The sequence below is a fragment of the Mangifera indica genome, chromosome 12 (assembly GCF_011075055.1).
Source record: "Mangifera indica cultivar Alphonso chromosome 12, CATAS_Mindica_2.1, whole genome shotgun sequence".
Taxonomy (NCBI): domain Eukaryota; kingdom Viridiplantae; phylum Streptophyta; class Magnoliopsida; order Sapindales; family Anacardiaceae; genus Mangifera; species Mangifera indica.
Window position 1 is genome coordinate 2950020 of NC_058148.1, and position 27561 is coordinate 2977580.

Consider the following 27561-nt stretch of genomic DNA (forward strand, 5'->3'; position numbering starts at 1 on the left):
GATCATTATAGATGTTGTCGATAAGTATAAAATTAATATATCATATTCACAGGCTTGGAGAACAGGAAATTAGGCATTATAGCCATTGAAGGGCTCACTGAAAGAGTCAATTATGTTGTTACAATTATTGCTACAATTTAGAGCATGCTAATCTATGGTGCACATACAAACAGATAAGAAGCATAGCTTTGGGTACTTTTTCATGGTATTGAGTTGTTGCATCTATGTATTTCAAAGCTACAATCAACCAGTAATTTGTATTGATGTTACTTTCTTAAACGGTCAATATTTGGGGTATTTATTTCTCACGATGGCCTTGGATAGTAATAATTAGATATATGACCCCAAGGGTTAGCAATACAAAGTAAATGTATAGGTTTAAACCTTTGTTATACTTGTGAAACTTTAACTTACTTGAAATAGTGATTATGGGTCTGATAACTATGCCCTAAGTTTACCTGTTCAACAAATATAAGCGAGGTCCCTAGTAACCAAAAAAAAAAAAAAATAATAATAATCATATATATCCAATAGCTTTCGGCTTGGGAAGAAAGAAAATCATCCAACGTGGTCTTGGGTTTTTTGATAAAGCTTAAAGATTGCATCAGTGAAGTATCAAAATTGGTAATAATCTCATATCGACATCATGTCATCTACTCAACAATGGCTAAAATCTTTCCAAATATACACCATGGATATTATTATCATCACTTTCTTTATAACATGCGATCAAACCACAAGCGTAACTCTAAATTCGCATGTTTGTACTAGAAAACAACAAAGGCCTATATAAAGGCAGATTTTGATGTCATGATGAGAGCAATTGATAAAGCAGGAAATTACCTATCTGAGGTAGGCTATCATCGATAGAGTAGACACATTTTTCAAGTCATAGGTATAACATAATGACAACCAACATTTTAGTGTTATTCAATTTGAGACACTTTGTAGTGATGGTTTTATGAGAGGAAAAACCATGCAAGTATGTATGGTTTTACGACTAATTATTTAATTGACAATGCTTTTGTACACTTACATTTATTTGCTAACGGATGTATTGATGCTTATTAATGGATGGGTTATTATTTATTGGTCTTCAAAATATGAAAACTCATACTTCAAGTTGGATAATTTATGAGACTTAAAATTGATAATCCAAACACCAAACTTGATTCATCCCGATCAACCCAGTGTCTCTAATACTTGATCTACCCCTATTGGTCATGACCTATACGCTCTTTGTTAAGCTGGTACTTTATGAATTCTTATTGAATCTACAATTCGACAACCATCTATACATATACCAAGATTGACCTTATAATATAATTTTTCATTATAAGATATCTCTTCAAGCCTAAAGCACAAAATTAGTGTCCACCTCTAGGGACCCTCAACATGCATTAACTATTCTCTATATCAATGATAGAATGATATTGGATGGAGAAACAACTCAATCCTATTGTGATGATAAATTCAAGTGATTGTTGGTTTCTGTGAATATGCTTATAAGAGATATTAACTCCTATACTTGGGAGTAATAAATCATTTATTGATCCACTATAATTTTCGTATATCTCTCAATATGGTCAATCATCACTATTTTAGCAATCAGTTCTCAATTACTACGTTAGGCTAATGTCAAACAATATTAATTATTATACAAAATCATATGATAACCTTAAGTTAAAAGATCACATGTATCACCATTTATTAGAGGATATGTATTATAAACACAAAAGTAACTATCCATATGGAATCCTCTTGATGGGCTAGTCTAGTGGACATGTGTATACAAAATACACTAATTTGTTGCACCAAACTATCTATGAACAACTTTGACCTATAAGATCTGTCATTACCTTTTAGTAAAGTCATTCAACAGTATAATAATTTTAACTATTCTCATATGATTTTTGATCAATTGATATACACTAATCTCTTTGTCACAATTATAATATTTTAACTATATTTATCTACTTTTGTATGTAAGATTCATGATAAAGAGTATGACAATTTTATAAATTAAACTCATTATTACAATTGTTTGCACAATCATGACAATTGGTTTTAAGACACCTATTCTAATAGTGTTGAATGAAGAAGGTGAGCAAAGAATTAAGAAGATGGTAACTCTTGGGAAAAAAGTTGTTATAGAGTGAATGGAAGCTGATTTTGGGTAAAAAATAAATTTGTAATTATGAGCAATGTCGATACCGGAATTGGAACTAGATGGTATTGGACAGGTTGATGATAAGAATCTGGTTATAGAGATTCCAGTTCCAATTCTTGCTTTTTTTAATAGGGTATGTAGACAAGCTTGGCATTAATTAGAGGTCTTAGACTCTTAGTTTTAGCCATGCCACTATTACCAAAACGTTCCCACCAATAATTTGCCACATTAATGACATATTCATTGCACCAGAGACACTTGAATGCATGAGTCATTTCAACAAGATTGTCAAAAACAATTGGGAAGCCTTTGTGTTGAACGATCATAGGAAAATTGACTTAGTATCTAGTTTATATATCAAACGCAGTGGAAAAATCACGAGACATTTCCATACATCTGTGGTATATTTCTTGGAGCAACTATAGTCTTCATGTGCTCTAACCACATAAAATTTTGATTATTTACACACACTAATACAATGTTAGAAGCTATTTATGTAACAATGGAGTGATGTAAGTTCAGCAGTGTGGAACACAAGACAAACACGGTTTCTAAGAAGAAGATCATTTGGTTAGATACATTTTTTTCAATTCCTTTGAGAGGAATAATATTTTTGTTAGTGCACATATTTGCATATTTAAATAACCGGAATATTTGGTATATTATTAACTTGTTTACCTGTTTGACAATATTTGTATGGTGATGAGATCGTGTCTCCTCTGTTAGAGTCATTATGTCCTCTATATGACTCATCTTATCCTTCATACGAGTCAACCGATCTAATATAAAATTTTCTCATTGAGTCAATGTAACATCAAAGTAATGAATGGAGAAATCTTATCTACTGACAAGAGGATCGTCTTGCAAATTTTTGTTTAAGTGAACTTTATTATAATACCTTATCCATATGTTAATCAATAACAAATTATTACTTATTGCATCTCCGGTGAAGATAGTTAAGATAAAATCTCATCGTAGGATGTCTTTCATGTGCCAGCTCAATATTTGGACAAATCCTAAAACTGGCAAGATATTCATCCATCAATGTAGTGTGTCCATTGTCTTGTATATTCAAAATTGTAATTTTAATTTAAATCAGTTACTCTATAAATTTACAATTGTATTAAATCAATTCTATTTTAATCACAATTTTTTTAAAATTAATAAATGTCACAATTACTTGGAACGCTAGTGGAAATCCCATGATACCATATTGTTTCAGCTAGTTTTCCTTCTTCTTTATCAAGGCAAAATCCATAGAAATTCAAGAGATATTATCATAGATCGAGTGATATGTCATCTACCACACCTGTGCTCCCCTTGGGTATGCATTGAACATATCAAGATAATTAGCCAATTGTAATATCTTTTGGGGGATTGTTTTCCTCAAATAACTTCCTAATAATCTCATATGAAGATAAAATAACAGTGCCAACTTTACTGCATCAATGTCATCCTTCCCGATGATCTTTATTCGAAAATGTAACTTAGATCAACATATGTAACTGACTTACACTTGAGAAAATATGTTTGGTGGATCCGATCTGTGGCCTTCGATAGAATATACATGTTAATATCCAACATATGATTGAATCAAAGGCTCGTCATAATGGCAAACTCATACGAGCTTAATCGTACATCAACCTCATTAACTCGAAACCATAACTCCTCTTTCGAGTTCACCTTATTTACCACTCTTAGGATAGTAATTATATGTCATTTAAACGCATATAATGAACAAACATATAGACATACTAATGCATAAATCATATGAATGAATAAACATATATACATATACAAATGCTTATAATATAATAGTCAATCAATATCTTGAAAAAGTAGTTATGTGCTTAGAAACGTGCGTAAGCATAATGAGTCCTCGACATCAAAAGATAATGATCAACAAAGTGTCAAGCACTCGATGTATCGTAATATGAACATACCATAATCACTTGATAGGGTGTCTATTGCGGTATATCCACCACCCTATGTAATGCAAATGGATTATCCTGTGGTGTCCAGCCTACGTGAGACCAAAATGATGTAACAACTAGCAAATATGGTATCATCGATGTGTACCCCAACATCTTTTGATTAAATATCTCTAGGTCAACGATAAAACTCTATAACGAGTTGTAAACTGTAGTCTTCCACCCTTTCAAATCCAAGACACCTGTTACCCAATATGCATTATCGAAGTTTATCAAGATAAAAACCTACACACATTGACAAAATACATATATTAGACCTTAATTCAGTAATCCTTGTAAAGTAATTGAAAATCAAATACTGACCTCGTCCACCACACCCCAAGGTTGTAAATGTAAGTTAGGGGGATAATCCACATCCACTAATCATGTGAAGAGCAGAGGAAATTAGTAGTTATACTGATCTTTCATCCACGCGAAATATTCATGAAGGATGTGTGCAACAAAACAAGTCAAAATTGTCATCCAATTCTAACAAACCTCTAAGGTAACATCATACTGTCATTGATGTAATAATCCCAAAAACAAATCCACGTGTTGAAAAAACAAATAACATAACATTAGCAAAATTAATTGACTAGGTGAACTCACCTTGTTAGATAACCATCTAGATGTGTTTATGATTGTACCTCATAAGGTAATCTTGGGCTTCATCCTTATATCATATAGCTTCCTTTTCTTGAACAGATCTAGTTTTGGATACCATTTTTTGAAATTTTTCTCACGCTCGGTACTCAATAATGGCATAACCGATCTTGCCCATTGGATCCGTGGTTTTAATGGATTTATGTATAAGTTATGAATAAACACTCATTTCTTAACAAGTCGACCACGAAGTGTATAAAAATACTATATCAAAACAAATAATATGTCATATAAAATTATATTAATTTATAAGATTTTCAAATTTATTTCAATACCTTCTGTAAAGTAGGAGTCATGGCTAGAGAATCCATAAGTGAGGTCAAATCGACTATATCAAATTTTTAAATCAGTTAGAGTTAAATACATGAAATCAATAAATAATATACTTTTGAATCATACGTGGTAGATATAATGAAAACATTTATGAAAATTGCATACTTGAACTATCTCCTTCTATGTCAGAAGTAGAACCATATCGTCAGTCGACTCTTTATCTTGAAAGACAATATTAATCACCTTTTTCCCCTTACTTGGTGTGCTGAGATAGACCAATCGAATATCCTGTTACAAAAATAGATAAAAGGTAAATGATAATTTATATTAATAATATTAATAATTTTTATCGGTTAATCTAATAGTGTACCTCAACCATCATAGAAGGTGATAATAGGGAATCCTTATGTGGTGCTCTAATGTCATTGACATCTTGTAATAATATTAATAAATTTTATATTGGTCATTCAAAGTGTTTAACAAAAATTACAAAGTATACAATTGATAATATATATCCTGTATTGGCAGAACGAGCATCAATATGGGATCCCCCCCCCCCCAATATGGCCTCATCAACACTGGGATACTATCACAATGTCAACAGTAACAAGTTAACAGGGAATCGATAATCGAATGTGTAATTAAAATATAATATTAACAAAGAACGTTATACTAACTTAAATCATCATAGAAAATGTCAATGGGGAAACCTAATGGGGTAATCCATCATCGCTTATATCAAAAGTCAATGTAGGATCCTGCATGGAAGGTCCCTAATCAAAAAACTGTCGTTGTCATAATATCAATAATTACGAGTTAATAGAAGACTAAAAGTATTTCTGAAATATTTTTTCAATATATTCACGAAGTTTAACACATACCTCGATAGTAGGTGGAGATGGTAATGTCACACCCCCTAATCCGTCATCATTATCACAAGGAGACTATAACAATATATACAATTATTTTTGTTAGTGCACATGTTTGCATATTTAAATAACTGGAATATTTGGTGTATTATTAACTTGTTTACCTATCTGACAGTATCTGTATGGTGATGAGATCGTGTCTCCTCTGTACAAGTTATGATGTCCTTTATATGACTCATCCTATCTTCCATACGACTCATCTTGTCCTTCATACGAGTCAACTGATCTAATATAAAATTTCCCCATTAAGCCAATGTAACAAAAAAGTAATGAATGGAGAAATCTGATCTACTAACGAGAGGATTGTCTTGCAAATTTTTGTTTAAGTGAACTTTGTCATTATAACTTATACATATGTTAATCAATAACAAATTATTACTTATTGTATCTCCGATAAAGATAGTTAAGATAGAATCCCATCTCGGGATGTCTTTCATGTGCCACCTCAATATTTGGATGATCCTAAAACTGGCGAGATATTCACCCATCGATGTAGTGTGTCCAATGTCTTGTATATCCAAAACTGTAATTTTAACTTAAATCGGTTACTCTATAAATTTACAATCATATTAAATCAATTCTATTTTAATCACAATTTTTTTAAAATTAATAAATGTCACAATTACCTAGAATGCTAGTAGGAATCCTATGATACTATATTATTTCAGCTGGTTTTCCTTCTTTTTTATCAGACCAAAATCCATAAAAATTTAGGAGATATTATCACAGATCAAGCGATATGTCATCTGTCACACCTATACTCTCCTTGGGTATGCATTGAATACATCAAAATAATCAACCAATTGTAACATCTTTTAAGGGATTGTTTTCCTTGAATCACTCTCTAATAACCCTATGTGAAGATAAGATAAAAGCGTCGACTTTACTGCATCAATGTCATCCTTCACCCATGGTCTCTGTTGGAAAACGTGACTCAGATCAACGTATTTAACTAACTTACACCTATGAAAATATGTTTGATAGATTTGATCTGTGACCTTCGATGGAATATACATGTCAATATCCAACATATAACTGAATCGGAGGCTAATCATAATGGCAAACTCGTACAGGCTGAATCGCATGTCAGCCTCATTAACTCGAAACCATAACTCCTCAATCGAGTTTGTCTTATTTACCACTCTTAGGATGAAGGAATGTATTAAGAAGTGTTCGAAATAGGTACGCTGAAACATTTGTAACTGACACTCTATTAATATTTTTTTAATCAAAACTCCCACATTTGTATATCCACTTGCACTAAGTTAAGCCTTAAAGTGTTTTTCTATAGGGAATCTGATTTCCCCCTTTCCCTTATCCCTTTTTCTCTTTTGTTGAGCTTTTTATAACAAAATTAAATTACAATTATATCAATTTTATATTGAAAATAATTTAATTTTGAACATTGATGCATTATTTGAAAAAAATATACCTCAAATTCAAATTCTACATGTAAAAAAATCTGAAAATACAAAAATTTCAATTTGTCTCCTTATATGAAAAATATAAAAAAAAACCCATAATTTTATAGAAAATACATTATGCCCACTAAAACCCACCACGTGAATTCGCACGATGAATAACTTTGGAAAAGCGCATTTTGCCCCACATAACATGAATTCACGTGTCAACCATATGATTTCGTGCGGTTGATTTGTGAATTCGCGTGTCAACCAAAATTTCAAATTTGCAATTATACCCCACCGCACGATTTACTATTTAAAAACTTCTATTTTGGCCATCAACCACACAAACTCGTTTGGTCCTGAAAGTTTTAAAAATGCACAAAACCTCCCTGTCTCAAAAAAATTTTACCACATGAATTTGCGTGGTCAACACAACATTCGCATGGTCACTACAGTGAAATAGCACATTTTCGTTTAAACTTCAAAAAGTTGGGAAATTACAGTTTGCTTCTCTAAATTTTGGGTAATTTAATTAATTTCCCCTTAATTTATTTATTTTTGCCTTTATTGATTTGCTTTTTTTTTTTACTTTATATTTTAGAATCAACTATTAGATTGATTAAGAGCCTTATCTCTAAGCAATAATTATTATGGGCCTTTCCCAAACAACAAGCCCAGACTAAAAATAAACAAAAAGTGTCGACCACAGTGGGAGTCGAACCCACGACCTTCTGATCCGAAGTCAGACGCGCTAATCCACTGCGCTATGCGGTCTAGGCAGCTAGTGCTTGCCCAATTATTTTGTTATGTAATAACTTTAAGAATCAGAATTTTCCTTAACCCCTATTAGATGTGTCGATGGGCCGTGGGCTTTTGGGCCAGACCGACCCATTAATATATAAAGTTCCAAGGCCCAAACCATATAAAAATGGGTCCGGCCGGGCTTTAAATAAGTCGGCCCGACCCATTTAATCAATATTTAAAAAATATATATTTAAAATATTTAAACACAAATTATTTTTCAATTATTAAAACCGAAGACAGTACTGAAAATATTTTATTTATAATCATTCACTTATGACGGAGGAATACCGTAGTTACATGATGAAAAATAATATAAATTGTAACATAGTATAAATAAATTAATTTACATACTGTATAAATTATAAAATATAAATAAATATATACTATGATAATATTCAAATAGATTGAATTCATTTGATACTTGATTCATTTGTAATGATAAAATAAAAATAAAAATAAAATTATAAACACAAAAAATTATTATTTGTGAATTCAAATATTTTCTAAAAGAGAATTGATGAGAGAAAATGAGATTGAAAATATAATAAAATAATTAAGATTGAGAAATTTATAAATGAAAGTGAAAATAGAGAAAAATTGAATAGATTTATATAAACAAACAAATTAATTAATTTAAAAAAAATTTAAAAAAATGAAGGGCAGAAGCCTTGGCTTCCCTCTGCCTTGTTGCAACTACAGAGGGAAGCAAGGCTTCTGCCTTGTGGCAGAAGGATACACAAGGCAGAAGCCTTGTTTTTGCCAGCAAAAATAAGAAAAAAAAAATTTAACAATATCGGATATTAGAGCCCGAGGCCTGACCCAATAGGCCTATGGGCCTAGCCCGACATGCTATAGTATCAGGTCAGGCTTTCTCATGCTGTACTTTTTTTTCGTGTTTCGTATCGGACCTCCATTCGATCCGGCCCAATTGACATGTCCAACCCCTACTATAATGGAAAAAAATTACATACATTAACAAATATTATTAATTTATTAATATAAATTAGGCCAAAAAACTCCGTCCCACCCAAGATTTAATCTATTGTCAAATTCCCACCCACTAAATTTCCAAATCCAAATCCCCATCAATCAGTTATTAAAATCAATAAAATATGTTTGTATTAAGGGTATAATTATCATTCATATAGTAATATTAGATAAATTAAAATTTTATCTCACTTTTCTATCTTAGTTTTAAAAATTAACAATTTTTTTGAATCTATATTTTGAAAAATTATTTTTTCTTCCTTATTAGGGTTAACTCAAAAGGGCAATACATTTTCTAGTGACCTTCTCTCTCTACTCTAGCCTCCTTTTCTGCCCAAGACTAACGACCTTCTTTCTTCAACACTCTCTGTTACTCACGACAACAAACAAATTGATTCATATTCATCTTTGTTTTTCCTAATGCCTTTGGTCTTTATCTTCGATTCAACTTCGTCGAAGTTGATGAAGATAGCTTGTGTTTGTCTTCATCTTTCTTGATGCCCTTCATCTTCATATTTCCCGATGCCCTTCGTCTTTTTCTTTGATTTGTCTTCGTCAAATCAAAACTAACAAAGATAACTTGTGTGCTCAAACGAGATTTGGTGGAATCGACCTTTGTTTGTTGTCAAAAGTGACAGAGAGTGCTAGAGAAAATGTTCATCAGTCTTGGGCAGAGTAGGTAGCCAGAGCAAAAAAAAGGTTGCCGAAAATATGTTGTTCTTTTGAGTTAACCCTAACACGGGGGAAAATATAAGTTTTCAAAATATAGATTGGAGAAAATTGTTATTTTTTAAAACTAAAGTGAAAAAATGAGATGAAATTTTAATTTTATTAATATTACTAGTTAAATAATAATTATATCCATAATATTAACCGATTTTATTAACTTTAATGAAAATTATATAGTAAACTTTTTCTATTATATTTAATTGAAATTAATATAAATTAAGAATACAAAAATCATTTAAAAATTTTTTGAGGGTAAAGTTGTTATTTACCTTAAGAGTTTTTTTTTTTTTTTTGTATTTACAACAATTTTATAAAAAAAAAATTAGAAGATTTTTTTTAATAAATAGGAAAATGACTTTGTGAAACTTAAATACTGAACATTGTCATTTCATCAAAATTTGGGCGGGAAATAGTCATTTGGGCTAACTATAAATTTGAATGTTATACCCATTTGATTTAAATTTAGGCCAAATGACTATGTCCCACCCAAGGTTTGATACAAACTTAACTTCTCATCAATTAACTATCAAAAATTTAAATATCAATCCGTCTGTTAAATTTCACTAATACTGTTAGAGATAAAATCGTCATTTAGAAATTTTATTTAAACTCATATTTTAGGATTATCCCTATGTTTTCAAATTTTTATTTTTATTCTCTAAACTCATATTTTTCAGGTTTAAAAACTAACTGCCCTCCTCGAAGTCTAAGGTTTTAAACTTTAATTTTTTTTTCATTATAGCTGCCCCACAACTTTTTAAAACATTTCAGTTTCACCTCTTCTCTCTCCCTTAGTTTCTAGATCTAATTCTGATAACCATTTATCGTCTCTAGCCATTGACTCTCTCTCTCTTGTCTTCCCCTCCCCTTCTGGCCACTCTCTCTCTCTTAGGGGTGTGCACAATTCAGTTTGGTACAGTTTGAGTTTTTTAAACCAAACTAAAAAAAATGATTTGAAAAATTTTTAAACTAAACCAAACCAAACTAAACTGAAAAATACGTTTTGGATTACAGTTTGAATCATAGTTATCAATATCTTACAATACGCAATATGTATCGAATCCTACAATACAGATGAAAAATAATACGTATTATAAGGTGTATCAAATTAATAAGATACAGTAAACGTATTATGTGATATGATACATATTATTGATATAAATTCATACACATTTTTAAAGAAAATGATAATGTATTAAGGGTGTATATGAAAATTTTTAAAATGTTAAAGGTGTTTGTGATATTTTTCTAAATGATAACGAGTCAATTATAATATTTTATTATTTTATTAGTATTTTATTATTTTAATTTTTAAAAAACATATTATACAATATGATACATGATATAATAAATTAGATTTTTTATATATGATGTAATACACGATTCGACTACTATAGTTTGAATATTTTAAAATCATTTATTTCTTAATATATGTATCATTTAATAAAATTAATTGAATTAAAGTTTTTTAAAACATAATATACACATGTAAAATAAATATAAATATATATATATATATATATATATATATATATATATATATATATATAATTATATAATATACATGTAAAGAAAATGATGAAATAAATATGAAAAAAAATTTATACACCTAATTATTTATTGAAAAATTCTATAATATATATATAAAGAAAATACGGTTTACAATTTGATTTGGTTTGAAAATCATTCAAGCCACAACCCGAACTAAAAAAAAAGATTTGAAAAATTCTAAACTAAATCAAATAATTTTACGAACCTAATCATAATTTTTAAACGGTTCAATTTAGTTTTACAATTTGAACTAAATTATATTATTGGATCCGGTCCACTCATGACAGGTCGATCCGATCCGGTTTAATGTAACTGTCATGGGCAGTTATGAGAAGGAGTTAGAGGGCAATTGGATATATATAAATTGTCTAAACTGCCTCCTCAAGAATAATAACGTTATTTTTTCAGAAGAAAAACATCTCTCTCCCATTCTCCTGCCAATGCAATGCACAGTAGATCATGTCTCCCAAAATGGAAATCAGTAAGTAGGCAAATGGCATCGTGGAAATAGACTAATGTCAACACCTCATGCAGTATTCAAAGAAACTTTATCGAAAATCGAAACAAATATGCAAATTCGTATTTACAGATTTCACAGATTTTGATCCTGACATGTTTAATTATTTTCAACATTGGTATCAGAGTCTAGGATACGTATTTGTTATGTTTTCTGTGAATCGTATTGCATATATTATGCAAATTAGAAACTGTGTATTGAATTTTTATTTAAAATTTTGTTTTTGGGCACGAATTTAATTCGGTCAAAATTGCATGAAATTGGTGTTGGGAAACATGTTGGATGAATGATTGGAATGATATTACATGTTTTAAATTGAAAAACGACTTGAATTAATACCGAAATCAATGAAAATTGACCCAAAACCGAGACCCAATGCGAGTTCTTCCTCCTCGCCATTTTGACTGATTCCGGCGCCATTAGCGTCAAAAATTGGAACGATAGGACTCACCGTCAATTGGGCTACAAAAGCCCTATAGCTTAGACGTCGAAAAATCATCAGAAAATAGCCAATTAGACTGACAGAAAATCTAGGGTTCATTGCATGATTCGGGTCAAAATCAGATTGGAAAACCCTGATTACCTGACACATTAGTCAAGACCCATCGGTCAATGGGTCAACCCGTTGAGTCAATCGGGTCACCCGATTTGGTCAATGATCTATCAGGTCAGTTGATCGATCAACGATCAAAATGTTGACCATACCATTAATCGACTCATGTGAGTGCATGGAGGAGCATGACAATGTGCGTTCGACGTGTGAAGCTCAATCTCAGCGCGTGGTAGTCTTTCTCCAACGCATGACGACTCGTTTGCCTCATTCCTGGCGCGTGCAGTGACATGTTAACTCTTATGCAGTGCGTAGAGGCACATGCGGTGTCGACTCAACACGTGAAAGAGCGTATGAGCTTATTTTGGGGGGTGATAGCGCATGAACAACCACTTCCAGCGCGTATTGGCATGTGAAACCTGTTTTCTGGTTCTTGGAAGTTGTGTAGTACTCGGATCAGTATATGAGATGGGTTCCATGGGTCTTACGACATATAATGACATGTAATATCTTATTTTGACTCCCGAAAACACATGTTAGTGTTTTGAAATACATGTTTCTACTTCATGCAAGTTTGTTTGACTAGGGACCATCATAATGCATGTCGAAACTATCAGTACTCTATTGAATTCTCTTAGTTGGAAAAGAGATAATATTTATGCGTGAATATGATCCCCGTAATCAATGATCTTATTTAGGACAAGAATTTGAAACTTTTTGGGACTAAGTGGATTCATTACAGCTTACTGTAGAGCGACGCTTAGTAATGTATGAGAGAATATCCACTATTTTATCGTTATTCCCAAAACTAAGGTAATGCAAGGTATTTGACCTAACGCAAATGTAATAGAGATTTTATCATGAATAAAGTGACTCAAAGATCAATACGGGTTGATGAAATAGTCTTAGTCAAAATAGATGATGCATTTGTTGTATCATATATATTATTTAAATATGAGAATTCTGAGTTTGGTAGAATTTAATAAAATTCTCATCCAGAATTAATATTGGCACAATTAGATTAAAGTTTAAAATGGCAAGCATTTGTGTCATGGAAGATGATTGAGAATATAGTGAACTTTTGATTTTGTGCCTTATGTGAGATATTTTAAAATTTTAATACGTAATTGTGACAATTGATGTGTATTTGATTGCATTGATAGCATTGTGTTTGATACATAGTCTCTGTGATCTAGTTAACCATAATATCTTAGAAAATGATGGCTGATTTGAATGAGAATGACATTGAATAGAGAGAATTAAACCATAATGCATAATATCCTCAATGAGCAAAAGGCTTTGGAGGTCAAAGATCAGGTTAAGATAGAGTTGTGGCTGACTAAGGAATAGAAACCTAATCAATACCTTACACAAATGTGTTGTGGATGCATATCACGCATGTAAGAAGCAAGATCCACTTCATGTGATATCTTGATTAGTTTCATGATTATCGATCTAGTATATGAGTACCATTAATGTTCAACTGCATATGCCATAAGTATGGTTTTAGTTAAAAAGTTTGGAGGAACTGCAGTCCCTAAATAAAGATAGTTGATTATTGAATTTGATTGAATGTCAAATCTGATCATGAAACTAAAGTTAGCTACACGTAACCTGATACATGAATGGTAGGTTCATTTAGAAAAACGATTTCTTCTCGATAGTGGGAGCATATAAAGGTACATATGACCTACAGTGAGGAAAGAAAGACTTTTGTTAATTATTCTAGCCACATGAAATTGGAGGACAAGCGCCCTTGAGGCAGTTGAATTTGGTACTCATGCATACATTGTAGAATCAAATTTTAAAACTGAGTGGCTCAAGTCCATATACAAGAAGGAGATTGTTTAATGCTCAAAGAATAAGAACAAGGAATCGAAATGAAAAAGTGACAAAAGTACTAGAAGTAGAGACGGAAACAAGATGAGTAGTTACAATATAAGCAACAAGAATTATATCGCTTTTGAATGAACAGAGTTGAAAATGATAGTCTTGTGCAACATAAAGTGATGAAACTTTGTTCTCTAGTACTATGATATTAACTGAGTATTATCCTACGTGGATTATAGACTCAGAAGCCACCGACCAAGTAGTTCATGATAGAAGATCTTTAGTAGATTTCTATCGTATTCTGAATAAAGTGAATTGGATATGTAGGCAATAACACAAAGGTTGTAGTAAGAGGAATAGACATAAGCAAATGAGTTTTGTGGGTGGTCGAATCCTATACCTATACGAATCCAAAAAGCTCCAAATGTTCAACAAATCTTGGTCGAAGTACTTGTTCTTCTTAAACTAGGATATAATTTGAATTTCTCTGGGTGTTATATTGAAATGTGATAGAATTGATTTTTATAGATTTGGTTTGTTGGTTGAATGGTTATATGGTGTTTGTCACCTTACATTTTTGATAATGTTAAGTTTTTCATTATTTGTTTCTCCTATGTGTATGAAAATAAATGCAAATATATGGCATGTTACATTAGGGCATGTTGGCCAAGATGGGTTGAATAAATTGGCCTATGAAAGTTTATTAGGAACTTTCACATAAATAGAATTATCCATATGTAAGCATTGCCTAGTTGGAAAAACTTCTAGCAAACCATTTGACAAAGCTATATGAGTTTTACTTCTTTTGCAATCTATATACTTAGGTATATATTTTCCTATGAATGTAAAGTTTGAGAGTGTATCTCATATTTCATTACTAATGATGATAACAATGCTCGATTTGGTCTTATCTACTTGATTTCCTATAAGTCAAAAGTAGTAGACTGTTTTAGACACTATATATAATTAAGGTTAAGAATCAATTAGACAAAATAGATAAGAGTTTTATGAACTCACCAAGGTCTTGAGCATTTGTTCCAAAAGTTTAAGGAATTGAGTAATAAAAGAAATAGTATGATAAATAGTAATTCCAAAACTTCGCAACAACCAGCGTAACAAAGAAAAGTAATAGAACTCTATTGGAAATGGTTAAGTCAATGAAAGCGCAAGCAAAACATCAAGTCACTTTGTGATGATATGATATTTATTACTACTTGAGAACTTAACCGATTATCTACTAATCTAATTGCTTCCACTCCCTATGAGTTATGGTAAGGTAGAAATCTGAGTTAGTTGATTGTAACCTTAGTGGTTAGCAATATTTATCCATAATTTTTCCCATAAGTTTGAATAATTGGGACTGAGAAGAAATGAATGTATCTTTATTAGATACACTGAGTACTCCAAAGGGTATGTGTTCATTAGGGAGGATTCCATTGGAAGATTAACTGAACTTGTATTAGAGATACTACATTCATAGAGGATATTTTTCTTAATAGGGATGGTGTTGATAAAAGGTTTCATCTAAATGAGATGAGAAAAGAATGAGGATGGGTATATTTTAATAACCATTAGTTGAGTCCTAAGATATAAGACCTACACTTGTTCTAAATAATGGAAGCAAATGTAATTAAACTCCAACTTATTTCGGATAGTGGGAGTAATGATCTTCAATTGTTTGCTTTGTTCACCTCACCCTAGTGGGAGCATTGAAATTAAGCTTTAATCTATTTCGGATAGTGAGAGCATTGAAATTAAGCTTTAATCTATTTCGGATAGTGGGAGCATTGAAATTAAGCTTTAATCTATTTTAAATAGTGGGAACATTAATTCTCAATGGCATTAGAGTGGATGTCCAAAAGTATTCAAGTGACATTTTTTAAAGTGAAAACAAGATTTTCATAACCACTCCCCAAGATGATGAAGAACCTGAAATAAATGTCCCATCCTTTAATAGGAAAATTTTGAAATGCATTGGAAGAAGAGATAGAATACAAAGAAAACAAACCAATTCTAGGTTTTGATTGACTTATCGCCAGATCAAAAATTCATTGGGAATGAATGAGTTTCCTAAATTAGTCATAAAACGGATGACTCAATAAATAGATACAATTTCTCTTAATAGCGAAAAATTATACTCAATGAGAAGATATAGATTATGTAGAAATATATTTTCGTCATTTATGAGATTTACTTCAATATATTTGATTCTAGCTGTAATAACACATTTGAATTTAGAATTACACCAGATGAATGTCAAGACAATTTTCCTTAATGGAAAACTTGACAAAGAAATCTGCATGAAATGAGATATAGATCTCATTATTATAGGTCTGAAGCATAAAGTGTGCGAGCTTCAAAGACATTGAATGACCTAAAACTGTCATCTAGATACTGGTGCTTGAACTTTGAAATGATTAATGAAGATCATCATGTCTATGTGACAAAGTTTGATGACAAATTTGTAATTCTATCAATGTGTATGATAATGCATAAATAACTAGAAATGATTTGAAGTAATAATCATCGAAGGATGGTTGTCCATACTTTTAACTTGCAGGATGTGGGAACACAGATTACATATTATGAATTTAAATCTAGAGGAATTGTTCAAAGAAACTTTTGACTCTGTCATAAGAACATAATATTCAAAAGATTCTAGAACAATCCAATATGGTATACTGTGAACTCGTTGATATTTCTATGTCAAATGACGAATTATTGAGCCAAAAGAGATATGTCCCAAAACTTAAGATAGAAGCAGAGAAATGTCAAAGGTTACCTATTCAGATGCCATCATATGTATTATGTATGCTATGGTGCATACATACTCAGATATTTATTTTTGATTGGGCTAGTTAGTCGATATAAGTAAATGTTGAAAAGAACATTGAAAGGATGTATGTAGAATTTTGATATTTTTAAGGCTCTATGGATGATTGATTATGTGATTAAGGATCGAACTTGCGTTTGACTAGCTATTGAGATGCCAGTTAGGGAAGTGTTTTTAAACCAACGCAAATTAAATTATGGCTAAGTTGTCTTACTCCAAAAGGGCCCAAATCTTATAGCGATAAGAAACAGAGATGCGTAGTTGTATCCATATCGAAAGCCTAGTAAATAGCCTGTTTATAAATGTGTAAGAAACTATTTGGTTGAGAAGATTTTTCATGAATCTGAGTAAACAGGACGATATTGTTGAAGCAATGGTTGTCTGTTGAAATGAAAGATCCTGAATTTTTATAAGATAACCAAATGTATCGACACTAGACACAACGTAATAAGAGACTCACTTTCCAAGAGGGAAATGAACGTACAATATAATTCTACGCATTGTATAGTCACTAATCCTTTAACCGAGAATCTTCCAAGAAAAGTATATCTTGCAAATGTTAAATTTCTTGGATTGCATAGACTATGATTGATAAGTGTTGAGTTTATATATTGTACTGATGACACAACGTCGAAAACTATGAATTTAAGTTCATTTTATGTTTTGAACTTACGTCCCAAAATTCTTGGGTTTTCACTGCATACATATCATTTTTAGCTCAATAAGATTATAATGTCACACAAGTTAGAGATTAGCTTACTCACACAAGCAATCGCCTTTGGTGCTAAAAAAATGAGCAAAGATGAGACATTATTCTTGAGAAATGTGATACTGAGAGAACATACCAATGGGAGACAAATTTTTCAAGAAAAGATTTATTAAAATGAAAATGTCGCTTTGATGATTGATCAAGATGAGGTCATAAATAGATACATTTGAAAAATAACCGATTTGGATTCCCCATGTCCAAATAACTTGTGAATGCCAAATGTGAGTTCTTAATATAGATAAATATCTTTAAGTATGAAGATGATTAAGAACTCAGGTTAGACACTGGGTGTAGTGACTGAACTAAGATTTGTACAGTGTTGTGAATGACATTTGAGAAAATACACACTGTAGCACATGATTCATACTATGTGTGCATATGTAAGACGACTAATTAAAGTAGTGGAAAGATGAATCTCTACTCCTTCACTGTGTGAGACTTTATGAATATTACCTCATGTTGGTACCCTTTGACTCTTTACTGTTGTTTGATATTTACTTTTAGTGTTGTTATCTTAGCTTGGAACCTATAGCCACGCATGATTTGGTTTATGGAACATGACTAGAAAAGCAACTAAGTTTAAATTGAGAATTTCGAGTAGAAGAGGAAGACTTATATATTACGTGTGTCCATTGGCCGGCCAATCATGTCACTCATTTGGAGATTGAACTTGATCATGGATACATAGGAAAATAACACAATGATAAATGAGGGATTAAAGAGAGCTAGTGTTATCGAGTAAGTCTGGGGTGCTACGAGCCAACGCTTTATTTTTGTTTTATTCGGATTGAAGCGACTATGCTATTCCTAACAAATGCATAATATTTAGCTCCTAAGTGCAGGTTGCTCGTGAGGTCGCACGATACATTTGCAAGTATGAAACGTACTGCTATATGAGATTTTTGTGGCTAAACTTTTGGTTTGGGTCGCCCATCATGTGTGAGTGGGAGATATTGGATTCGAGTCCACCCATGATGGGTCGACCTGATCTGGTTTAATGTAACTGCCATGGGTAGTTATGAGAAGGAGTTGGAGGGCAGTTGGACATATATAAATTGTCTAAACTGCCTCCTCAAGAATAATAACGTTATTTTTTCGAAAGAAAAACATCTCTCTCCCATTCTCCTGCCCATGCAATGCACAGTAGATCATGTCTCCCAAAATGGAAATCAGTACGTAGGCAAATGTCATCGTGAAAATAGACTAACGTCAACACCTTATGCAGTATTCGAAGAAACTTCATCGAAAATCGAAATGGGTACGTAAATTCGTATTTACAGATTTCACAGATTTTGATCCTGACATGTTTAATTATTTCCAACATATATGCACCTTTATCCTCAATTCTATAGTTGTCTTTGTTTTCATCTTTGAAAAAGGCCATTTTATCTTCGTCTCTGACAAAAATGTCTGGAGAGGAAAGGGAGAGCTACCGATGGTCAATGGCAGTGAATCATTGTTGGAGAGAAAGAAAAAGGAATAATAGGTTGCAACTAAAATTTTGGATAGATAGCAGGTGAGAAGTGGGCTTCTCACCTGCTAACTATTATCATTATTATTATTGGGTCATGCATTAAGACATTGGAAGAAACTAATAGTATTCATTAACATGATGAAAATAAAAATAATTTTGCTAGCTTATTGGATTGCAACTTGTTATATGAGGATGTCTATTAACATGGTTTGATTAGAAATATAAAATTTCTTATACTTTTTAGTAATGTCCACGGACTATAACTTACGAAATATGATTTTGTTATTCCACATTGATAGTTTATTTATAAAATAAAAAAATTATAACAGAGCTCAAGATCTTATTTATCACAGTTTATTCATGAGTTATATAAATAATTTGTTTGTTATTTTATTTATATACACTATAAATAAATAACAAGATTAATATTTTCTACGCACACTTTTAAGTATATAATTTAGTATGCAAATAATATGTTATTATGTGATTTAATGTTACTTTATTTATAAATATATCATGTATATACTAATTATATCACTCAAAAGTATGTGCACATAGTTTTATTTAAAATAAAAATATTGCAATGTGCATTGTATTACTTCTTAATGGTTTATAATGCACAACCATTTCATCATATACCAATACAATTATTTAACATGAGTGTTTTGTCTGAAATAATGTTTTATTATTCTGATAATTTTTTTATTTATTATTAATATTACTTTATTTAATTTGTCAAATTATAAAATATTTTAATAATATTTTATTATCAAAATGAATATAGTTATTAATCTGATTACTTTATTTATCTTAATTATTAAAAAGTTAATTTAGTAATATTACTTTTATTATAATATTACACTTATTTTTTAAATTATTAGAATAAAAATAAACTAATTTTTAATTAGAATAAATAATAAGATGAAGAATATTTTAGAGAAAAAATATATTGACACTACTTGAAAAAAATAATATTTTCATTAATTATTTTTATAAATTGACAATATAAAATCATCCTAATGTATTAGTAATATGAAAAATATTTTAGAAAATACACAAAACAAATATTTTAATATAAGACATGTTAGTTTAACAAGATAAAATACTAATTTATATTCAGTAAAGGTATTTAAATATGAGGAATACTATACGTATCTATTTTGGAAATACAATTGTGTACACACTTATATGTATCATCATATAATTATATGTGAATTTTTCTTTAATTCACAGTCACTCAATTATGTAATGACATATATAAATATGTATAAATTTGTGTATCCAAAATAGGTATATATAGCTTTATTGCTTAAATATAGGGCAAAGGACTATTTCCCACTCAAGTTTTAACTCATTCTTAAATGACACCCCCGACAATTCAAAGTCCCAAATAACCACCTATGGTCTAACTTTTATTAAAAATTTCTGTTAGAGATAAGGGTAAAATCATTATTCTATCATTCAACCCTAAAACTCTAAAAAACTATATCATTTTACCCTTATAGTTTGAAAAACTAACAATTTTCCCCATAAGGTTTGAAAATATTTTCTAACCAGCGAATCTAGCGAGTCATCAGTGGTTGATATGAAAGAAGAACAACGTTTGGATGATGAAGTTTTGTTTATCATCTAGACATTGAAGAACAATGCTTCTGGATGATGAAGTGTTGTCGATCTAGATAACGCTTTGTCAATCTAGATGACGCTTCTATGATTTTCAGATCAACGATGCTTCGTCATCCAAAAGTGTCGTCAATTTGGAGATGACACTTCGTTTAGATGATAAAGCATCGTGCTTCAGCTTTTGGACAATGGACCACACTTTGTTGTCTAGATATCGTTCTCCTATTGTTTCAATCACCAACGATTCACTAGATTTGTTAGTTGAAAAAGATTTTCAAACCCTAAAGAGGGAATGGTAAGTTTTTAAAACTTAATTGTAAGAGGAAAACTGTTAGTTTTCAAACTATAGGGGTAAAATGATACAGTTTTTTAAGGTTTAGTGGTAAAATAATGATTTTACCCTTATCTCTAACAGAAAATTTTAACAAAAGTTAACTCATAGATGGGTATTTAAGTTTTTGAATTGACACAGGTGTCTTTTTGAGAATGAGCTAAAACTTGGGGGGGAATTGCATTTGCTCTTAAATATAATAATATCTAAGTATTTTTTTTATTATAATTTATAATAATAATTTATACCAGTATTCTTCTAAATAAAATATTTTTATGATAATTATTTATTTTTTATAATGAGATATTACTTGAACTAAATACACCCTAAAATCAAGTTAAAAGTATTGTCGAAATTAACTCAAAATAAAATTATAAGAAAAAACTAAAACAATTTATACATTTTGGGTTGTCAAAAAATGACATTTCATACAATATGTTTTTATATGGAAGACTCATTGAAGAAGAAGAGTTAGCTAAAAAAAAAAAAAATTGTCAATAACGAGCTCCAATTTAATAACACCAACGAACTCTCAAATTCAAACTAAACTAAAACTTAATTCAAATTTACCTCATTCAAACTAAATATAGTTTAAGCCCAAATCAATTTGGCTCAAATACTCCTAGTCCATTCCCTCTTCCTTTTTGGAAATGGAACAATCCTTATATAAAAAAGCTTTAATGATATCATTCTTTTAATGGATATAAATGATATTTATATGAAAATAAATATGAGAATTTGAAGAAAAAAATTAGAGATTTATGACCCCTAATTATTTATTAAAATTAATTTTTTTCATTTAAAACATTTTAAAATTGTTTGTAGGAGCGTAGTCTAAAAGCACTTAGTTGCCACATAGGCCCCAAACGAACTTGTTGAACTGAGGGTTGTTGCCATCTCTTATCACCCCTGCATCATATCCCTTTGAGCAATGTTAGCTACTCTTTTATTCCTCTATTTTAACTGGGTCTCGCCTTTTGATTGATATTTGTATTAGGTTCGTATGAATTAGGGTTTTGTTTATTTTTCAATATTGCAAGGGCACAATTTGATTCTGTTACAATTTCATGGACATTACTTTTATGTAACTAGTGAAATGGGAAGTGGTTATTCAGCATAGCCAAAGGACTATTTTCCACTAAAGCTTTAATATAAAGACAAATGCATACTCGTGGGGTTTGAAAACTTAAATAACCACTTATCAGCCAACTACTGTTAAAATTTTCTATTAGGACTAAAGATAAAATTGTTATTTTATCAATAATATTAAGAAATATATAATTTTATCTTATTTCTCCCTTAGGTTTTAAAACTTGTATTTCACCCTCACCCTTAACTTTGAAACATAACTTCTCCCTTCCCCCTAAATCCCTAGGGTTTGCTACAAACTTCGACAATAATGACAATGACAATGCCAACCAATTGGTTCCAACGTCAACTAGCCTTCTATGTGTCTCCCTTTGCTACTATTGACAACACTAGACGAAGGCCAATAAAGCTCAAAGATGAAGAAGCTTTGTGGAATCAACCGTGAACGACGAGAATCTATTGCCCTTTTCATTGATTTAACTTCAAATCTGGACGACCATCAATGAAGATCAGTTCTCAAACCATGAACGTGACAAATTCTAGTCATCTAGAGTTAATTCGATGAAGTCTCTTTATCTTCGGGCTTCGTTGTCATCAACAATAGTAGAGAGAGACATATAGAAAACTAGCCAACGTTAAAACCAATTGGCCATCACCGTCACCGAAGTTTGTAGCAAACCTTGAGGATTTTGGGGGGGGGGGGGGGGGGGGGGAAGAGAGTTATTTTTAAAAGTTGAGGTTAAAGGATGAAATGCGAGTTTTTAAAACCTAGAGGAAAAATGAGATAAAATTATATATTTTTAATATTATAAATAAAATAATAATTTTATCTATAGTTTTAACAAAAAATTTTAACAACAAATAATCTATGAGTGAGTATTTAGATTTTTGAAACACCCATAAACTCTATGGGTGTGTAATGTGCTTACATTAAAAATTGGGTAGAAAATAGTCCTTTCGCCTTTTGGTATATATGGTTTTAGTTTGGAAAGATTCTTTTTTGAGTGGTGAATGATGTATTTATTTAATTGCATTTTCATCTCACAAAAAATTTAATTTAATTTTTCATTTTAAAATTTTATGTTGTATATTTCTGCGTTTCTTTGGTTTCTGTGTTCTTCGCCGCAAACAGAATGTTCTTTGGTTTCCTTAAGACATTAATTTAATCTCAGTGGCAAGGAATGTGCAATCAATGTTAATCCCAAATAATTCATTTGGCACACTGTTTGGATCATCTAGCGATTCTCAAGTTTCCATTATAACACCACAGGCAAAGAGATTGCTTTTAGAAGCGAAAACTAGCCTTCAATTGTTCTTTCCTGTTTCCCTTCCACATAGTTGATAAAGAGCAAAACGTAAGCCCCGATTGGATGGTCGCCCTCCTTTGGAGTATAAATCTCTTTCTCTTGTGAGTTGGTTCCTTTTATACTGTTTTTTTCAGTATTAAACTTCATATTTGTTCCCACAATCCTAGATGAGACAACTACGAGCCAAGATTGGTATCACTGCCAAAGCAGATGGGTAATTCACCACCTTTTTCTTTTATTACTTTTTTTCAGATAAATTTCATTTTTAACTTACTTTGCCTTGAAATTTCTTTCTAGTTCTTGCTGTGTTTGAGATGGGCAACATAATAGTTTTTGCTGTAGTCTATGCCCCTAGAGAGGTACCCTTCTCTCTCTCCGTGTGAATAGGTCAATAGTGATGCTCATAATTTAAGCAATTTATTGTGTATTTCAGGTTCAAAACAGGAGCCAGCAAGTAACTGACCAAGCTCTGGTAACATTCTCTGTAAAATTTTTTAATTTCTTAATTTCAAATAACTCTGATCATTTTATTTTAATATTTCTGATGTGCGCTGTGATTACAGCATGGCTAATTTGATTACCTGGAGATCGTATGAGAAAACTGAAGGGTGACAGGTAGGAATATGTTCTTAAATTCTTTAATCTGTTTAAAATTTATTTTTGTGTTTTCAATCAGCATACAAATTGCTTACGATCTATTGAATTGGGTGGAAAATTGACTGTACATGTGCAGGAATATGCATAAAGTTTGGCTTGTAAATTTTTATCTGACGTTCATTGTGTTCTCCCTAAATAGTGGTTGTTTCAAGACTTTTTGGAAAGAATTATTTCTATAAAGAGTGAATTGTTACTCATGGAGGAATTTACATGTGTGTGTGTTTTGGAACTTGTTAGCATTGAGTTTTAGAGTGTTTAGAAGATGCATCTATGATTTTTTCTTTAAAAATTATTTCACTCTTTGTACAACTTAATTGATGAATATTATTTTAGGAGCATATTTTGCTGTTTTATGCATGACTGTTTTTGTGGTCCACCTAGGCGATCAACAGAGATTTCTCTTGTCATTCGTCAGACAATGGAAGAATGCATATTGACCAATTTAATGCCTCATTCTCTGGTATGTTACAAATCATTGGGAGCCCTTTCTAGTTCCCAAACAGGATTTCTGACAACTTTTTTTGTTGATTCTGCAGATAGATATTTTTGTACAAGTTCTACAAGCAGATGGAGGTTAACTCATACCTCAATATATGACTCTGCATTTGTAGAATTTCCCTTCCCACCCTTTCCCACAGCATCACTCTTTCTATAATATTCTTTTCTGATGAAATGGGCTCGCCTTGAGCTGAGCTAATGGAGTGGAAACTGGAAAAACTAATTTTAGATTTCATTGCACTTGATTTGTTTGTGAACTAGTTCATATTTCATCCCACTTAAAGGGATAGTGTGCTTGCTTCGTGTATGCGTTCTTTGAGGTTACCCTTGCCGCACAAGTTATGTTGGTGGACTTGCAGACTTCCTTTTCTTTGACTTTTTCTATTATTGAAAGAGAAACATCAGCAAACATAAATGTTGATCTATGTACGTGAAAGACGTTGAAGGGACTAATAGGAAGTACAAGTTTACATATATTCGACAAGTTCTAAACAAGAGTATATCTTTCAAATGTCTTACACTGTCTTACTGTACCCTGTGTCTTTGAGTCTTTGAAGTTCTTTGTCCTTGGGTCATCAGTTTTAACTGAATTAATCTAAACTTGATTAGTCTTGTGGTGGCTTTGGCTATGTGAACAACATTGTTTCTGGTATGGACCTAGGTTTGCTAAAGGTTGCTCTGGTTCTGAAAGATCTGGTTAGGTGCTGCTTTAGATGAACTGGTTTGTAAGATTGGATATGAGTCTGTAGAGAAGCTGTGATGTAATAAGTGTAAATCCATCAGTCAACAATGAACTGAAATACTACTTGTAATACCAAATGAGTCCCAAAACAATATTGTTTGATCAACTTTCAATACAGATTTGGCAGTTTACAAAATAAAATGCAAAATAACTCAAACATGACCTAAACTCGACATCCAACATTTGAGAAGCTGGTCTCTCCCTTCCTCTCTTCCATTCTCCCATTCTCCTTTTCAGAGCCTATTTTAGTATGCACCTTGCAATTGTCTATTGTCTCTTGTATTGCCACCTCAACATTGAGAATCCCAATAGTCATTTCATAGAGTGGTTTAGATATTAGTTCCTCCAGGTTGTCCTTGCTTGTCTCCCTTCTGGATGTTTGCCATTTGTTGCTTCAAGTTGCATGCCATTTGTCAACTCTCTAATTCTGCTACTTGTTTTTCTAGTTTCAGTCCTCTTCTTTTCTTTCTTCCATACATAGACCTTTGCCTTAACATTTCCCCACCTATCGAGAGGCACTTTGTCCTCAAGGTGTAATGTCAAGAAAAATTGTGTAAGTTACCTATAAAGTTCCTAAAAATTTTCATAGATAGGTAGACCCTTTCATTTAATTAGCAACTCCAATCCCCCATGTTGATTATACCTATGTTCTAAGACATTTTCGGGCTACACTTCTAATTCACCTTCCTCACTCAAGCAACTTGGCAGTGGCTAATTAATAATTTTTGGACCAATTTGTCTTTTAAGTTGTGAGACATGAATTCTTGTTGTTTTAGGTTGCTTGAGTTTGTATGCTACCTTTCCAATCTTTTCTACTATCTTATATGGCTTGTAAAATTGTGGACCCAACTTTTCATTAAGATGCGATGCTAGCAAACAGAAATGATACGACTGAAGCCTTAAAAAGGCAGAATCTCCTATCCCAAAACTCACATTTCGATGACTTCTATCTATATTCTTTTTCATTCTTGCCTGTGCCTTGTTGAGATTTTCTTTCAAGTCATTCAAAATCAGATTTCTTTCTTTGATTAAGGCATTCACTTCTTCAACTTTTGAGTCATCTTCTACCAGTCTTAAAAGTGGTGGCGGTTCCCTCTCGTGCACTACTTTGGATGGAGTCATTCTCGTTGAGCTATGAAAGGTTATGTTGTACTAATACTCTGCCTATACGAGCCATTTTGGCCATTTCTTTGGTTACCCCAAGTAGAAACAACAATGATGATCCTTCAAACTTTGATTAACAACCTTGGTTTGTTCATCCGTTTAAGGATGGTATGCAGAGCTAAATTTCAAAGAGGTTCCAATCGCCTTGAGTAGTTCCAACCAAAAGTTACTCATAAAGGTTTGGTCACAATCAGTTACGATAGTTCATGGAAACCAATAGAGGCGTACAATTTTCTTCACAAAAATGTCAACTATGTCTCTGGTCGTGTAAGAATGTCAAATCGCAATGAAATAGTTATATTTATTCAACTTATCTATCACCACTAGAATTGCATTAGTCCCTGTAACTTTCAGTAGCTCCATTATGAAGTTCATAGAGAGGTCTTCCCAAATATTTGCAAGAATAGACATGGCTACAATAAGCCCGTTGGAGATGTCACTTCATACTTTACTTTTTGACAAACCTTACATTCTACCACAAATTCCTTTACATTCGTCTTCATCCCTTCCAAAAACAATAATGATTTTATTCTCTTGTATGTCCTAAAAAAAATCAAAATGACCCCTATATGGTGACGAATGAAACTTGTGTAAGAATTAAGGAATGAAATGAGACCCCTTTGGAAGCATCATCCAACCTTTGTACAATAAACTACCGTTTCTTAGTGTATATGCCTTATAATCTCCACATTGAC

General features: G+C 31.6%; 1 long non-coding RNA gene and 1 other non-coding gene across 2 annotated transcripts; one reads left to right on the forward strand and one right to left on the reverse strand.

Annotated features, from left to right (window-relative positions):
* Positions 1-8111: 8111 nt before the first annotated feature.
* TRNAR-UCG lies at positions 8112-8185 on the reverse strand. Its single transcript has one exon. It is a non-coding gene; the product is annotated as a tRNA-Arg (tRNA).
* A 15352-nt stretch (positions 8186-23537) lies between these two features.
* Positions 23538-25808, forward strand: LOC123192594. The gene is made up of 6 exons (XR_006496903.1): positions 23538-24019; positions 24103-24164; positions 24239-24277; positions 24369-24420; positions 24844-24922; positions 24999-25808. It is a non-coding gene; the product is annotated as an uncharacterized LOC123192594 (long non-coding RNA).
* Positions 25809-27561: the final 1753 nt, after the last annotated feature.